This window comes from Gymnodraco acuticeps, unplaced genomic scaffold, assembly GCF_902827175.1.
Source record: "Gymnodraco acuticeps unplaced genomic scaffold, fGymAcu1.1, whole genome shotgun sequence".
Taxonomy (NCBI): domain Eukaryota; kingdom Metazoa; phylum Chordata; class Actinopteri; order Perciformes; family Bathydraconidae; genus Gymnodraco; species Gymnodraco acuticeps.
This window is the reverse complement of record NW_022992185.1, coordinates 66,887-81,807: the sequence shown is the minus strand read 5'-3', so window position 1 is coordinate 81,807 and position 14,921 is coordinate 66,887. Positions and strand designations below refer to the sequence as shown.

The window sequence follows — 14,921 nt, the reverse complement described above, 5'->3', positions numbered from 1 at the left end:
GTTCAATTAAAAGCAGCGACAAAAAGAAAAGTCTAGTTGTAAAATATCCATAAAGAAAAAGAACATCTGCTTACAGTTGTGTTTCATCTGGGTGTTGAGAGATGTATCCATAGATCTCTTAATGTTGCTCTCAAAGTGCACCAGATTGATGCTTTTAACTTCAATATTTTAAAAAAATCTTCCCGGCGGAGCATCCCCCCGGACCCCCCTAGAGGAGGTCTGGTCCGCTCCCCACTCGTAAAAAATAGCACTTTACCCCTGCCTATATGCAGTGAGCTGATTATCGAGCCTTCATTCTAACAGTCGCGGGTGTACTGTGTGTTTGCATGTGGGGAGTGCTTTTGTGCGTGCTCGCACAATAGTAGATAGTGCCCGTAATAGTGTTCACTGGAGTCCGGCACCTCAGCACCCCCACTCAAAATACCTTCCCGCGCCTCTGGCCAGTTCTGTCCACTGAGCTCTGCCTGCATCTCTCCCTCAGGGCCATCACCATCAGCATCATCTGATAGTGGAACTGAATAAGGAGAACATGTAATCATTAACAACTATTTATGAAATAACATTATTCAAGAACATATATTATGCAACACTTATTTGATCACTAAGTTGACCCTGTATTTGCATGGCCTAATACCATAATGATTGTCTCCCCTTTAGACAACATAACCATCTCAAGTTATTCATACTGTGGTATGAGGGGTTTGTAGCCCCACAGTTAGCTGCAGTCTAACGGTTATATTACATATATTTGCCTTGAGTAACATTAAGGACATGTTTGGGTTTTGTGTAGCCTTATAGTCTCCAGTCACACAGGGCCTGCCACTAACTTAGCATTGGACTGAGAAACTGTTTTGTTGACAGTCGATGTGCACATCAGGCTACAATATAGAAAGAAATGTGGCTCATAATAATGTTCGCTCACTTACTTTCTGCTTCATCATTCTATACGGGGGTTCTGAATAAATCAGTGATTTTAGCACATTTCACTGCCTTTTTGTTGCAGGATGGGGGTCCATCCTTCCACAATAATTAACCTTGCCGTCAGTTTCAGTCGGTCCAGTCCACACTAATGTAAACAGCAGCGCGCTGGTCTCGTGAGAAACGGAGTGTGGAACAACCAATCACATCTTCATTATTCTCCTGAAATTTAGCATCATTTTCCTCGCACACCGGACTCTTATGCGCATATATAAGGGCATAAAGGTGCGCCACATTTGTGCATCAGAAGTATGGAATGCCATTTAAGCCAAAATTAAATAAATAAATAAATAGATAAATAATTAAATATATATATATATATAAATATGCCTATGAAATAAATTATGAAATAAATAAATGAGGCAATAAATATGTATACATTTAAATACACATTTATTTCATAATGACACATTTATTTATTTCAGGTGACTTGTATTTCATGACTGATTTCCATTCCTTATATGCAAATGAACGGGGCGTGGTTAGCTCACAGATCCAGAGACCCAGACCAAAGCAACAGCACCACACTGACTACTCGAGAAGAGGAAGAAAAAGGAGGAGAAGGACTACTGAATAAAATAAGGCAAACTACTAAATGAAAATAAGGTGGAAGCAGAAGTGGCATGATTTTGTTCTCAGGAGGGGACTTTGAGAGAGTATTACCCAAATAGTACACAGTAAAAACTTCATTTTATTGTAGCAGTCAAACTAGGACTGAGTCAAACAGTGTCAGTTTTATTAAGAACTTATGGTACAAATGACTTGTATTGCAAATAAAGCAGAAAAAAACATGCATTATTTTACTCTTGTACAGCGATTACCGTAAAGGTGCTATTCATTGCGCACTCAAAAATGAATAGCTGCTGATTTGACCAAGCGAACGCGAGAGACGGCTGAGTTGACCGCAGTTATGCATAGCAACCGAAGCTAAACTGACTATCTTGACTACTTGTTGCTATCCTATTGTGTCATACGCCGTTTTTATTCACACAATTTTAGATGTGGATTTTGTTAAACTAATACGTTTGCGCTGTGGACCAACACTATACATTGACGGGGAAGGGGCTAGCAACAGTTACACAACATAACAGAAATAATATCGATAGCAGCGTCCCTAGCAACCACCTTGGTAACAATGAAAACGTTGAATGGACACAATTTCCTGAAGTAATCTTCGTAATAACTAGCAAACTAAAGTTCATGTACATCCACTGCACACATAATCTGAAATAACAACTCATATTTCTCGCATCAAATGACATCAAAACGCATTTTAATGGCCAAACTAACCTTAAAATAGGCATTTTAAATATGCCTAATAAAACGAATGTCGGCCATGTTTTTGTTTTCTGCAGGGAGAAATGTGAAGATCACGTGACATAGATGCCAGCCATTGGAATGAATGGTGCAAAAAAACGTAGGGATCTTTCAATTTCAGAGGCGTTTTTGTAGAAATACTACGTCCTACGTTGTGGACCAACGTAGTTATTACACGTTTTTTTGTGAGACTGGGTTGGACACACTCAACAAACCAAACAATGGCAACTTCCTTAAAGAAGTGGAGCTGATGGCAATGTTTGACCCTGTAATGAAAGAACACGTTGCTAAAGTCAAAAGGGGTGCAAGCCATACCACATATCTCGGAAAAAATATTCAAAATGAACTCATTGAATGTATCGGTGAGAGAATCAGTGCCCACATGATTGAAGAAATTAAAAAGGCTAAATATTATTCCATCATTCTGGACTTCACACCACACAGAGCAGTTATCAGTTACAGTGGGGAAAACAAGTATTTAGTCAGCCACCAATTGTGCAAGTTCTCCCACTTAAAAAGATGAGAGGCCTGTAATTTTCATCCTAGGTACACTTCAACTATGAGAGACAGAATGGGGGGAAAGAATCCAGGAAATCACATTGTAGGATTTTTAATGAATTAATTAGTAAATTCCTCGGTAAAATAAGTATTTGGTCACCTACAAACAAACAAGATGTCTGGCTCTCACAGACCTGTAACTTCTTCTTTAAGAGCCTCCTCTGTCCTCCACTTGTTAACTGTATTAATGGCACGTGTTTGAACTCGTTATCAGTATAAAAGACACCTGTCCACAACCTCAAACAGTCACACTCCAAACTCCACTATGGCCAAGACCAAAGAGCTGTCAAAGGACACCAGAAACAAAATTGTAGACCTGCTCCAGGCTGGGAAGACTGAATCTGCAATAGGTAAGCAGCTTGGTGTGAAGAAATCAACTGTGGGAGCAATTATTAGAAAATGGAAGACATACAAGACCACTGATAATCTCCCTCGATCTGGGGCTCCACGCAAGATCTCACACCGTGGGCAAGCCCGTCTTAACCTGCCATCAGGCCCTGGGGCTGATAGGTTTTGTAGGCCCCCTATTTAAACAACAAATCAAAGTCATTTATAGCCTCAGCAGGCTCTGTGATCGCACTTCTCCACTCTGCTCTACGCGCGCCTGGTCCTCTCCTCCAGATGAGTGACGTATCGGGCCTCCCTCATGTATTTGTCCGGTTGCCGTTGGCTCCCCTCCACATAGCAAGTCCTCGTTGTCCTCTCCATCTCCTCCAACAGATAATGTCCCTCCTGTCTGTTTTTCCTCTCCCGCTACTCCATCGCTATCAGAACCAGACGGCCTACTTGGCTCCGAGGCCCCGCTGCCGCTCGGTACAGAACTAATCTGTCCTTCCTCCTCATCCTGGCCTACAGGTTTAAAATAACCTGTAAGCTTCGGCATTTTTGAAATAGCTGCTTGTCTCGTAACTCCTTTTCCTCAACAATTTCCTTCCGAGCGCCACTCTCAAACTTTTTCTTCTCAAACGTTTTCTCCTAAACAACCTTCATCTGTCACTCAATCGCTCGCAATTTGAATAAGTCACATGTGAAACATATTCTCATTCTGATTGGCTGTTAAGTGGTGCCCACTGACTGTTTCTGAGTCATCATTTTTGAGAAAAATGGAATCCATCGATCTGATTGATTAGCGGAGCAAATGATCAAAATACTACGGAGGGAAGATATTTTAGTTTGAATTACTGGTCTGGGGGAAGCTCACGAGTGTGTGTGTGTTTGTGTATTTTTGCGTTTGTGTGTATTGTGTTTGTTTCCCGGGGAAAACACTCACGAGAAACACCGGCTGTTGTTATGCCTGCTGTGACGTCAAGTTAGTCCGTTCTCCTCTTGTAATTATGCCGTTACAAGCTTCAAAGTTGTATTTATCATCTGAATTTGCCGAAACAAGTTTAATATTCTGAAAGCCAAGACATTTTGAGTATTTGAAATCAGATGAAAACAAACTGTAACGGACCCTGCCGTGTTATCTATGATTACTATACGCCTTACATTCATAATTTCAGCGGAGGGAGGGGAAGCAGCGCTGCGGAACAGCAGAGTAGAGAGGGAGAGCTGTCTTCTTCCCTTTACTAGCTTCACAAATGTATGTATCGTGTGATTTTGGAAATAAAAGTTTCATATTCTGAAAGTCAAGACTTTGTTTATTTAAAAAAAATGTTAAACCATCCGAAATAAAAAACTTTCTTTTTATATATTTTTGTATTGGCTCATGATAGGCCCCCGATCTCCGTAGGCCCCTGGGCTTCAGCCCAGGTCAGCCCGTGCATTAAGGCGGCCCTGCCCGTGGGGTCAAAATGATCACAAGAACGGTGAACAAAAATCCCAGAACCACACGGGGGGACCTAGTCAATGACCTGCAGAGAGCTGGGACCAAAGTAACAAAGGCTACCATCAGTAACACACTACCCCGCCAGGGACTCAAATCCTGCAGTGCCAGACGTGTCCCCCTGCTTAAGCCAGTACATGTCCAGGCCCATCTGAAGTTTGCTAGAGAGCATTTAGATGATCCAGAAGGGGATTGGGAGAATGTCATATGGTCAGATGAAACCAAAATAGAACTTTTTGGTAAAAACTCAACTAGACGTGTTTGGAGGAGAAAGAATGCTGAGTTGCATCCAAAGAACACCATACCTACTGTGAAACATGGGGGTGGAAACATCATGCTTTGGGGCTGTTTTTCTGCAAAGGGACCAGGACGACTGATCTGTGTAAAGGAAAGAATGAATGGGGCCATGTATCGTGAGATTTTGAGTGACAACCTCCTTCCATCAGCAAGGGCATTGAAGATGAAACGTGGCTGGGTCTTTCAGCATGACAATGATCCCAAACACACCGCCCGGGCAACGAAGAAGTGGCTTTGTAAGAAGCATTTCAAGGTCCTGGAGTGGCCTAGCCAGTCTCCAGATCTCAACCCCATAGAAAATCTTTGGAGGGAGTTGAAAGTCCGTGTTGCCCAGCGACAGCCCCAAAACATCACTGCTCTAGAGGAGATCTGCATGGAGGAATGGGCCAAAATACCAGCAACAGTGTGTGAAAACCTTGTGAAGACTTACAGAAAACGTTTGACCTCTGTCATTGCCAACAAAGGGTATATAACAAAGTATTGAGATGAACTTTTGTTATTGACCAAATACTTATTTTCCACCATTATTTGCAAATAAATTCTTTAAAAATCAGATAATGTGGATTTTTTTTTTCTTCTCATTTTGTCTCTCATAGTTGAGGTATACCTAGGATGAAAATTACAGGCCTCTCTCATCTTTTTAAGTGGGAGAACTTGCACAATTGGTGGCTGACTAAATACCTTTTTGCCCCACTGTATCTTAAGGATTGTTACAATGGAGGAGATGCCACAAGTTACGGAACACTTCATGGGGTTCCTTGTCGCTGAGGAATCAACTGGCGAGAGTTTGTCATCCCTCATCCTGGACAGGCTCCAAGAACTGAATATCCCCTTTGAGGACTGTAGGGGACAGTCTTATGACAATGGTGCCAACATGCGAGGGAAAAACAAAGGAGTTCAGGCCAGGTTACTTGAACTAAACCCGAGGGCACTATTCGTGTCATGTGGCGCACACACTCTCAATCTGGTGTTAGCTGATGCAGCGAAAAGCTCCCGAGATGCCACTGGATACTTTGGCTATCTCCAAAAGCTTTTTACATTGTTTCAGCATCCACAAAGCGCTGGGACATTTTGAAGAGCCATGTAACCACTACCTTGAAATCATGGTCTGAAACCAGGTGGGAGAGCCGGGTCAACAGTGTGGAAGCTGTGCGATATCAGGCTGTACATGTTCGAGATGCACTTTTGGAGATGAGGGACAAGGCCACTGACATGATGATCAAAATAGAGGCACAGTCTTTGGCTAAGGAAGTGGGGTCCTACCACTTCTCCATTTGCACTGTGGTGTGGTACGACATCCTCAGTAAAGTCAAACAGGTCAGTAAGGTCATGCAGTCTGTGTCAATGCAACTTGACATCGCAGTTGACCTCCTGAGAAAGACGAAGGCCACCCTGGAAGACTACAGAGCCACTGGATTTGCCTCTGCTCAGATCAGTGCTAAAGACATGTGTGAGGACATGGAAATGGATGCTGTCCTCAAGGAGAAGAGGCTGAGGTCAACCAAGAGGCAGTTCTCTTATGAAGCACCTGATGAGCCAATGGCCAATGCCCTAAAAAAGATGGAAGTGACATTTTTCAACAGGGTGGTTGATGTTTGCATCACTTCCCTCAATGAGCGTTTTGAACACCTGGAAGAAGTTCAGGCAAAGTTTGGGGTGCTTGTCAACTTCCCGAACTGCTCAGAAACGAGCAGACAAAGCAGTGTCAAACACTGAGCAACACCCTGAGCTCTGGCGGACAGTCAGACATAGATGGAAAATAGTTGGCACTGGAGCTGATGAACTTTCCAAATCTCCCCTCACCCACATTGACCACCCTGGAACTGTTGGTGTTCTTGGAAAGGAAGAACCTGAGGGAGGTTTATCCTAATACGTGGGTGGCCCTCAGGATCGCAGTCACTATGCCAGTGACAGTGGCTTCTGCAGAAAGAAGCTTCTCAAAGCTGAAGTTAATTAAAACCTACCTGAGGTCTACAATGGTCCAAGAACGCCTCAGTGGACTTGCCATCATCAGCATTAACCATGATGTTTCTCGTCAGCTGTCATATGAGGATGTTATTGATGACTTTGCAGCAAAGATGTCTAGACGAGTGCAATTCTGAGTGTTTAAGTCAAACAAGTCAGTAAAGTATTTATTTATTATTACTAGGGCCGGGACTCGATTAAAAAAATTAATCTAATTAATTAGAGGCTTTGTAATTAATTAATCGAAATTAATCGCATTTTTAATCGCATATAAATATTTGACCTGAGAACAGTGAGAAGCAATTTTTTTCACATGGATTTTAGTATACCATTAGGCGCATTCACACCGCAGTACTTTTCCCACAAAGGTTCATGAGAACTTAGTTCATGAGAACAAATGAAGCCGCTGACGTCACTTCTTCTTCTTCTGCTTTGGGTTTACTGGCAGGCCGCAAACCACTTCACGGCGTATACTGCCGCCCAAAGTCCCCGGCCGGAAGTCCCCGGAGTTGGGGACTGGCTTCAGTAGAAGCTGCTGGGAGTCCCAGCAGCTTCTACTGAAGCCTTCCGAGTAAATCGCCAGAACGCCGACACCTCCTCATCTCCACCGCTCCCATGTTTTATTTTGTGTTGCCATAAGTTAGTCTCTCTGCGTTTCTGCGCTGGGCTAATGCTAATGCTAATAATGCTAATGCGAGGATAATAAAATGGCGGCTTCACCAAACTTTTTGGGAGTTTTACGGGGCGTGGTTTGCAATCCGCCCAGCCAATCAGAAATATAGCTCTTTTCTCACAAGAGAGCCGTACGAAAGTCCCTGCTCTCTAGCAGCTCTCTGCTCTCTAGCAGGGACTTTCGTGGGGGTAAAAAGGTTCTCATGAACTAATTTTAGTACCGGCTCTTTTTGGTGTGAACCATAGACTGTATGGTGTGAACGCGATAAAAGAGGCTAACGTCCACGCTAGGTGCTATATGTTTTGCATTGAGGTGATACTTGAGGCTTGATGTGCTGCGGTGATATGCGAATTCCTTTTTGCATAATTTGCACACAACCGTGCTCTTATCAACGCTTCCATCCGTCCGTTTTTTAAAACAACATTTCCCACTGTTGTTCACTGTGGTTTGTTGTTGTCTGAAGTCATGAACGTTAGTTGGTGCTCCAGTATAATCGGTACGCCTGAAACTCATCCAGTGAGAAACGTTCCGCGGTGCAAAAATAAGTGCGATTAAAATGCGTTAATTTTTTTAACGCGTTAATTTTTGTGTAATTAATTAATCTTAATTAACGCGTTAAAGTCCCGGCCCTAATTATTACAATATGTGTGTTCATAAACAGAAATGTAATTGTTCTTTTTTTGTATAAATTGTTTTTATTTTTTTGTTTTTATTTTTTCATTTATTTTAATTTTATGTATTTATTATTACAATACGTGTGTTCTTAAGTGTTCTTTAAAAGAGTTCTATAACTCCTTCTGTGGAAGCTACTTTGTTTGTTGAATTCTAAACTAAAGCAAGTGTGGTTTGTGTTTTTGTATTTGTGTGTAGGGTGGGGGGGTTGGTGTTTTCAATGTATACTATAGGACAGTAAACCAAAAATATCGTTTAAAATTGGATAGATAAAAATATATGAATAAATAAATGAATGTTAACTAGGTCAAATAAGATATGAATGAACAACAAAAATAAAATAAGTTACATTTATTTGTTATTGGCTATGGTAGGTTATTGGTTATGTTCACATACTTATTTGGTTATTAAAATGTAAACCGATCTTTTTCATATGGGTGTTTTAGAGTTGTACCCCCTAGATCTAGTCTCTAGTAATTCTGCTCAAAGTGCACCAGATTGAAGCATTTTACTTTAAAATGTTCAAATATTAGAGGATGTGACGTCCATCCCCCAATTCAAACATGTTCATACAATACTGAATACATTTGAAGCCTTTTTGATGTATATTACCTATGTCAATACGTTTCTGTTTTTGTAGTGTATTCGTCTTTTGTAGAAATGTTTTATTTATTCTTTATATACAAATTGTCTAGAGCCGGCCCTGCATATACGGAAGTATTTCAGACAGGGGGGGGGGGTTCTTGAAAACAGTTTGATTTGTCTTATTTGTGCATGTTAAGCAGTCTTTATAAATGTGCTCCTTCACCTCAACACCAGACTGGCCATGTCTGCACGCATCTGAATAAAACAGTTTGCTGGGATTAGAATACTGTTTGGTTGATATTTGACACTTTTCTAAAGTAGGGTCCTAATGACAACAGCCACATAATGACTCTGGAAGGATGACATTAAAATACCCTCTTTTCAGTATTATTCACAAAGAAACATTGAGTTCATCAAGCCAACTAAGCGTCTTGATTTTATGCGTCTTGATTTTATGTGAATATGAAATGTGTATCCGTCAAAGCTCTAATCTCATGTCAAGAATAATGAATTTCAAGAAACAGAGGGAGGAGGACTCAAACACACACACAAACACAAACACACACACACATTAATGATTGTATAGACAGGAAACAGGGGAGCATCTGGTGCATTAGTGGAGGAGGATAATACAGGTACAGTAGATGGGAAGAAGGAATGTTGCCAAATGAAGGGACAGAGGAAAGGAATGTGAAAAATAGACACACCCATCATGTGTGGTGTTTCCACGGCGACCGTGTAATGGGATGAGGTTATCAGCAGTGGGAACGCAGTGCAGCAGCAAATCTGTCAGAAGAGAGGAGAGCCAGATAAATGATTGCCTTCATGACAACCAGCAACTATTTACATTTACTCAGGCATTATAGATTTTTATTTAGGACTTGCATGCATTTTCATTTCCATTACGGACATTTAGCTGTAAAATATTGAAAGTGGTTATTTTCATATTATCTAAATGATAATTCAACTTGAATAAAATCAGTACACCCTCCCTGACCATTTAGGACTCCAAAGTCAAGTCTTCTGAGGACTTCTATGAATAGTGTTACAATCCCTTATAAATTAGGGGAACAAAGGGAAGTGTAGCGTGCATATCAAAATAACCGGGAGTAAAAGAGAGAAGAAACTGCAAAATTAGAAGATATAGTTAATGAAGATGGCTCACCAGCCAATTTACAAAGCAGACTAACAACAAACCAAAACAACTGGCCACGACGCAGGAGAACACGGTGACACAACAGTCGGTGTCGGCGAATTCTCTGGAGACTGCTTATTGTGTCAGGGCCTTAAGGCCCAATCCACGCCCTACACCCTACCCCTACACACTCCCCCTCCGAGACGGAGTGAACTCTGTGGAGTGACACTCGCAGCACAACGAGGCTCCCTCCTGTCAGATGGAGGGAGTAAATACAACGGCAAGCTTTGGGACGGCCTCCCCTCTCTCCGGCAGAAACAGGAAATGCCGTAACTGTATGTAACAACGGTTTCAAATCAGCATCTCTTTGACACATTTTTTTTAATTAATACCTCAAATAAAACTCCAAACATCTTTCATTGTGTTACTTTTTTGTAAAGCTCTTTTAGTTTTAAACCTGATGTTTATAAGCTTCAGTTTTTGCAACAGTCTGTAAATATACACAACTTTATAATAAAATGCATATATTTATCTTTTTCTAGACTAAACACAGGTATATGATCCTAAGTTAAAAAAATATGAGGTTGTTAACATCGCAATTGATCAGTGGATGTTTGCTGGAACTACTTGTAAACAGCGTGTTTCCTGACGGACACACACAGCGTTGAGTCCGGTCAGGTAGAGACCTATGGCGGCAAATCTGTCATAAATCGCGAGGGCATATGAGATCCACGCGAGCACAAGTCAAGCAGCCGCGGACGTATATTATTTTATGTATATTTATATTCGCGCGAGAGCAATATTGAAGCCTGCAGGGGAGAAACATGCCTTGAGCATGTGCAGCATCTACATGAGCTCTCCTTGGTCTCCTGCTAGTGATGGGTCGTTCGCGAACGATTTGTTCTTTTTGAACGAATCTTTGAAGTGAACGAATCTTTTAAGTGAACGAGATGAACTGATTCCTCCCACAAAACGATTTGTTTGTTTGAGTCGCCGCCTTCCGCCAAAAGCTAAAGAGAAGCTGTTCGCGAACGACGAACTTAAAGAACTGGCGGAAACAGGTCAGAACTGTTTCCTACAGTTCTTTTATCTTATATCCCTTTCTTTCAAGAGGAGGGTCCTGTTAGGGCCCCTCCGAAATACTGGATGTTCCGTCTACACAGAGTTGGACTCAGTTAGACAACTACCACAAATACAATGAAGTACTTTACTGTTGGACTCAGTACTAGTTGGACTTCTACCACAAGTAGGCTACTATGAAGTTATTTTACTGTGTACTTTCAGTTATTCTCTGTCAAACTCCTGTGGCAGAAAATCATTTTATCTCTCATCAAATATAGCAGAAAACATGCAGTTTGACAGAGGATTAAAACTGTAATCAGAGCCCTCTCATCTGAGCTGCGTTATACACACACAGGAGCGGGACATCCTCCTCAGAGGACGGATACCTGAACCGTAGCGTCCAGTTAGCTTAGCCGCTAGCTTAGCGATAAATACACACATCATTGTATTCTCCTCCCCCTGTCGGCCCTAAAAGCTTCAGAGGGCGGATACCTGAGCTCCATAGCGTCCCGCTAATGTGAAACACACAGCGTTAGCGGGACATTCTCCTCCCCCTGACGGCCCTACAAGCTTCAGAGGGCGGATAGCTGGCCTCCGTAGCATCCAGCTAGCTTAGCTGCTAGCTTAGCGATAAATACACACAGCGTTGTATTCTCCTCCCCCTGTCGGCCCTAAAAGCTTCAGAGGGCGGATACCTGAGCTCCATAGCGTCCCGCTAATGTGAAACACACACACACAGCGTTAGCGGGACATTCTCCTCCCCCTGTCGGCCCTAAAAGCTTCAGAGGGCGAATAGCTGGGCTCCATAGCATCCCACTAGCTTAGCCGCTAGCTAAAGGTAAACATAGATGGGTACATAGAATATGAATAAATCGTCACCGATGTAGAGGATATATTTTTTTGAAGTGAAGACTCACTGAACGAATTAAGTACAAAGACGAATCGTTCGAGAACGTGCAAATCACCAGAAGTCGTTTGCGAACCGGTGAACGAATCTTTAAAGTGAACTGAATCAAAAGATTCGTGTCCCCGAAGGGAATCTAAATACCCATCACTATCTCCTGCGCTCACGCGAGCAATTCCTGCTCTTCTGCTCGTGAAACTCTGGCCCAATCCCCCCAAACCACTCCCTCGACCCTACCCCTCCGTGACGGAGTGAACTCCGTCTGTAGCCACACTCGCAGCTCAACGAGGCTCCCTCCTGTCAGATGGAGGGAGTAAATACAGCAGCAAGCTTTGGGACGGCCTCCCCTCTCTCCGGCAGAAACAGGAAATGCCGTAACTGTATCTAACAACGGTTTCAAATCAGCATCTCTTTGACAAAAAATGTAAATGAATAACTCAAATAAAACTCCAAACATCTTTCATTGTGTTATTATGAGGTCATCATGAGGTTGTTAACATCGCAATTTATCAGTGGATGTTTGCTGGAACTACTTGTTAACAGCTTGTTTCCTGACGGACACACACAGCGTTGAGACGGGTCAGGTAGAGACCGGTCTCAAGTCAGCACCGCTGCAGACTCGCTGTTTGAGGGCTTGATAGCCCACTCCCCCTCCACACCGCTCCACACTCGTTGCTTTGGAACAGCCCTTAATATGGCGGACCCTCCGCGTGAACGTGCAAACGGAGGGGTAGGGTGTAGGTAGGGGTAGGGTGTAGGCGTATGAGGTGTGATTTGTGCCAATGAACTAAACTCACTGAGCTCACTAACATGTCGATCGTCACCTACCATGCCGTTAACTATGCCGCGAGAGAAGTAACCCCCAGTTTCCACCGGGTCCGTCTGCGCGCGCTGCGCCGCGGTTTTGGTCCGACCTCCTCTAGCGCCATAACCCACCGGACGCGTCCCAGAAGCGTTTCAGTAGCGTCGTGCGTGCAGGCTCGCAGTTTTGTTATTGATTCGGCTTCCTGGACATTTGTACTTCTACAAGAAAGTAAGTAGGCTACGTAGTTAAATGTTTTATTTTTGTGTCTGTTTAAATTGTGTTTATTGTTGTTATAAATTTCCTATTTTGTTGTGTTGTAGTCTACAGACACAGTTAATAATAATTGTAATAGTCTCGTTATAAACTACATGAATCAAATATGTGTTGCTGTATTTTAGTGGTAAACAAATGCATTCATCATCATAATTATTCTATATATATAATTTACAGTGCCTGTAAACCGGAGGAGAACGCTGGCATTTATTCTCCTACTTGAAAGACTACGGGGGGATGGGGGGAAGAGAAGGAGCCGGTTTTGGGTGCACCCCCTCAACCAGCAAAGAAGACAACAAGGTGATTTTCATCACCTCGTGGCTGAGCTGAGGCTGGACAGCCAAAGACATCATCGATATTTTCGGATGAGTGCAGAGCAGATGGATGAACTGCTGTCCCTCCTGGGCCCTGAACTGACCAGACAATCCACAAATTACAGAGCTGCCATTGAACCCAAGCAGAGACTGACTGTTGCACTGAGGTAAAATGCACATTTCACAGACAATAAATCACTGACCACAAATTTAATAAACGTTTTATTTTTAACAATTTCATCCCAAACAACATTTTAAACAGAAACATCAAATATAAACAATCAACACAAAAAAAGGAACTATTTACAGTAAAAAACAATGAACTCAATTGCTCAACTACAATTGTTCGTAAAAAGACTCCTGCCATGCTGAGCTACTGCTGGAGGACAGCATGTCTGATGGCCCTGTAGGTGTTGATTGGGCGCGTGGGGGTTGGGGTACACTTGGCCGAAAGGCTACTGGCCTGGAGGTGTGAATGGAATGTTGAGTGGCGGGGGGATGGTCAATGGGCTGCCAATGTTGCTGGTGTTGGGTGTCTCTTTCCAAGTTGTGGATGGTGTTTAAAATAGAGATTTTTGCCTGATGTTTTCTGTCTTTGTCCAGTCTTTGCAACATGGGCACAAGACTGAGAGCAAAGTGGTATGACTCCTCTAATTCTGAGTCTGGCATGTGTGGTGCAGTTGGAGGTTCCTGCAGTAGAGACATCAGCTGCTCTCCAAGGTCTGCGCTCTGTGGCCTCCTCCTTGTGTCCCGTATGGAACGCTGGGCCGCTGCTGGTGCGGAAATGGGATCCCTGGGGCTACGGGACCTAGAGGGCCTTTGCCTCTCTGCAGAGATTGTGGGTTCCAGAGGTGGTGGGGCTGTAGGTGGTGGGCCTGGAGATCCAGATGCTGTCCTGGCATGTTCCTCTGTTTCCAATGACAGGGGTGTAGATGCTCTCTCCATGTCTTCTACAGGGGAAGGATTGCTCAAGCTGCTTTTTGAACTATATGAAAAGAAACAACATGAAAACAATTAAAACCTTTTTTCTTGGGATTAATTTATGCAATAGGAACATATTTATGTAATTTAAAATAAAGTCTTTCATACCCTTTGCAATACATCATCACAAATTACAAAATTATATAAATTAAAATATGTGCATACATACCTCCTTTGCTGTACATAGGGCAAAAGGAAGAACATTGTCTGTATACTTCCAGCCCTTTTGCGTGCCACCTGCAGATCCACTTGGGAGAGATTTCTTCCTGTTTTTAACAAAAGCATCCCGGAGTGACTTCCATCGTGCCTTGCAAATGTCGACTGAAACAAAGAATAGATTCAGATTAATAACATGATTTCACATATTTTTCTTTGATTTTTTTTTTACCCTTCAGATACTTGGCTTCCGGGGACTCATTGGTCAGCCTAGCATTCAGCTATCGCCTAGGATGCGCTACTGTGACAAACTCTGTCCATTTGGTGTGTGCAGCCATTGAGAAAAAGATGATGGAGAGGTTCCTGCCCAGGCCAACAGAAGAAACATGGAAGGAGGTTGCACAAGGCTTCTGGGAAAAAT

General features: G+C 42.7%; 1 long non-coding RNA gene across 1 annotated transcript; it reads right to left on the bottom strand.

Annotated features, from left to right (window-relative positions):
* Positions 1 to 384: 384 nt before the first annotated feature.
* Positions 385 to 12,118, bottom strand: LOC117539073. Its single transcript, XR_004567936.1, has 3 exons — positions 11,985 to 12,118; positions 9,578 to 9,656; positions 385 to 514 (listed from the first exon to the last, which is right to left on the bottom strand). It is a non-coding gene; the product is annotated as an uncharacterized LOC117539073 (long non-coding RNA).
* Positions 12,119 to 14,921: the final 2,803 nt, after the last annotated feature.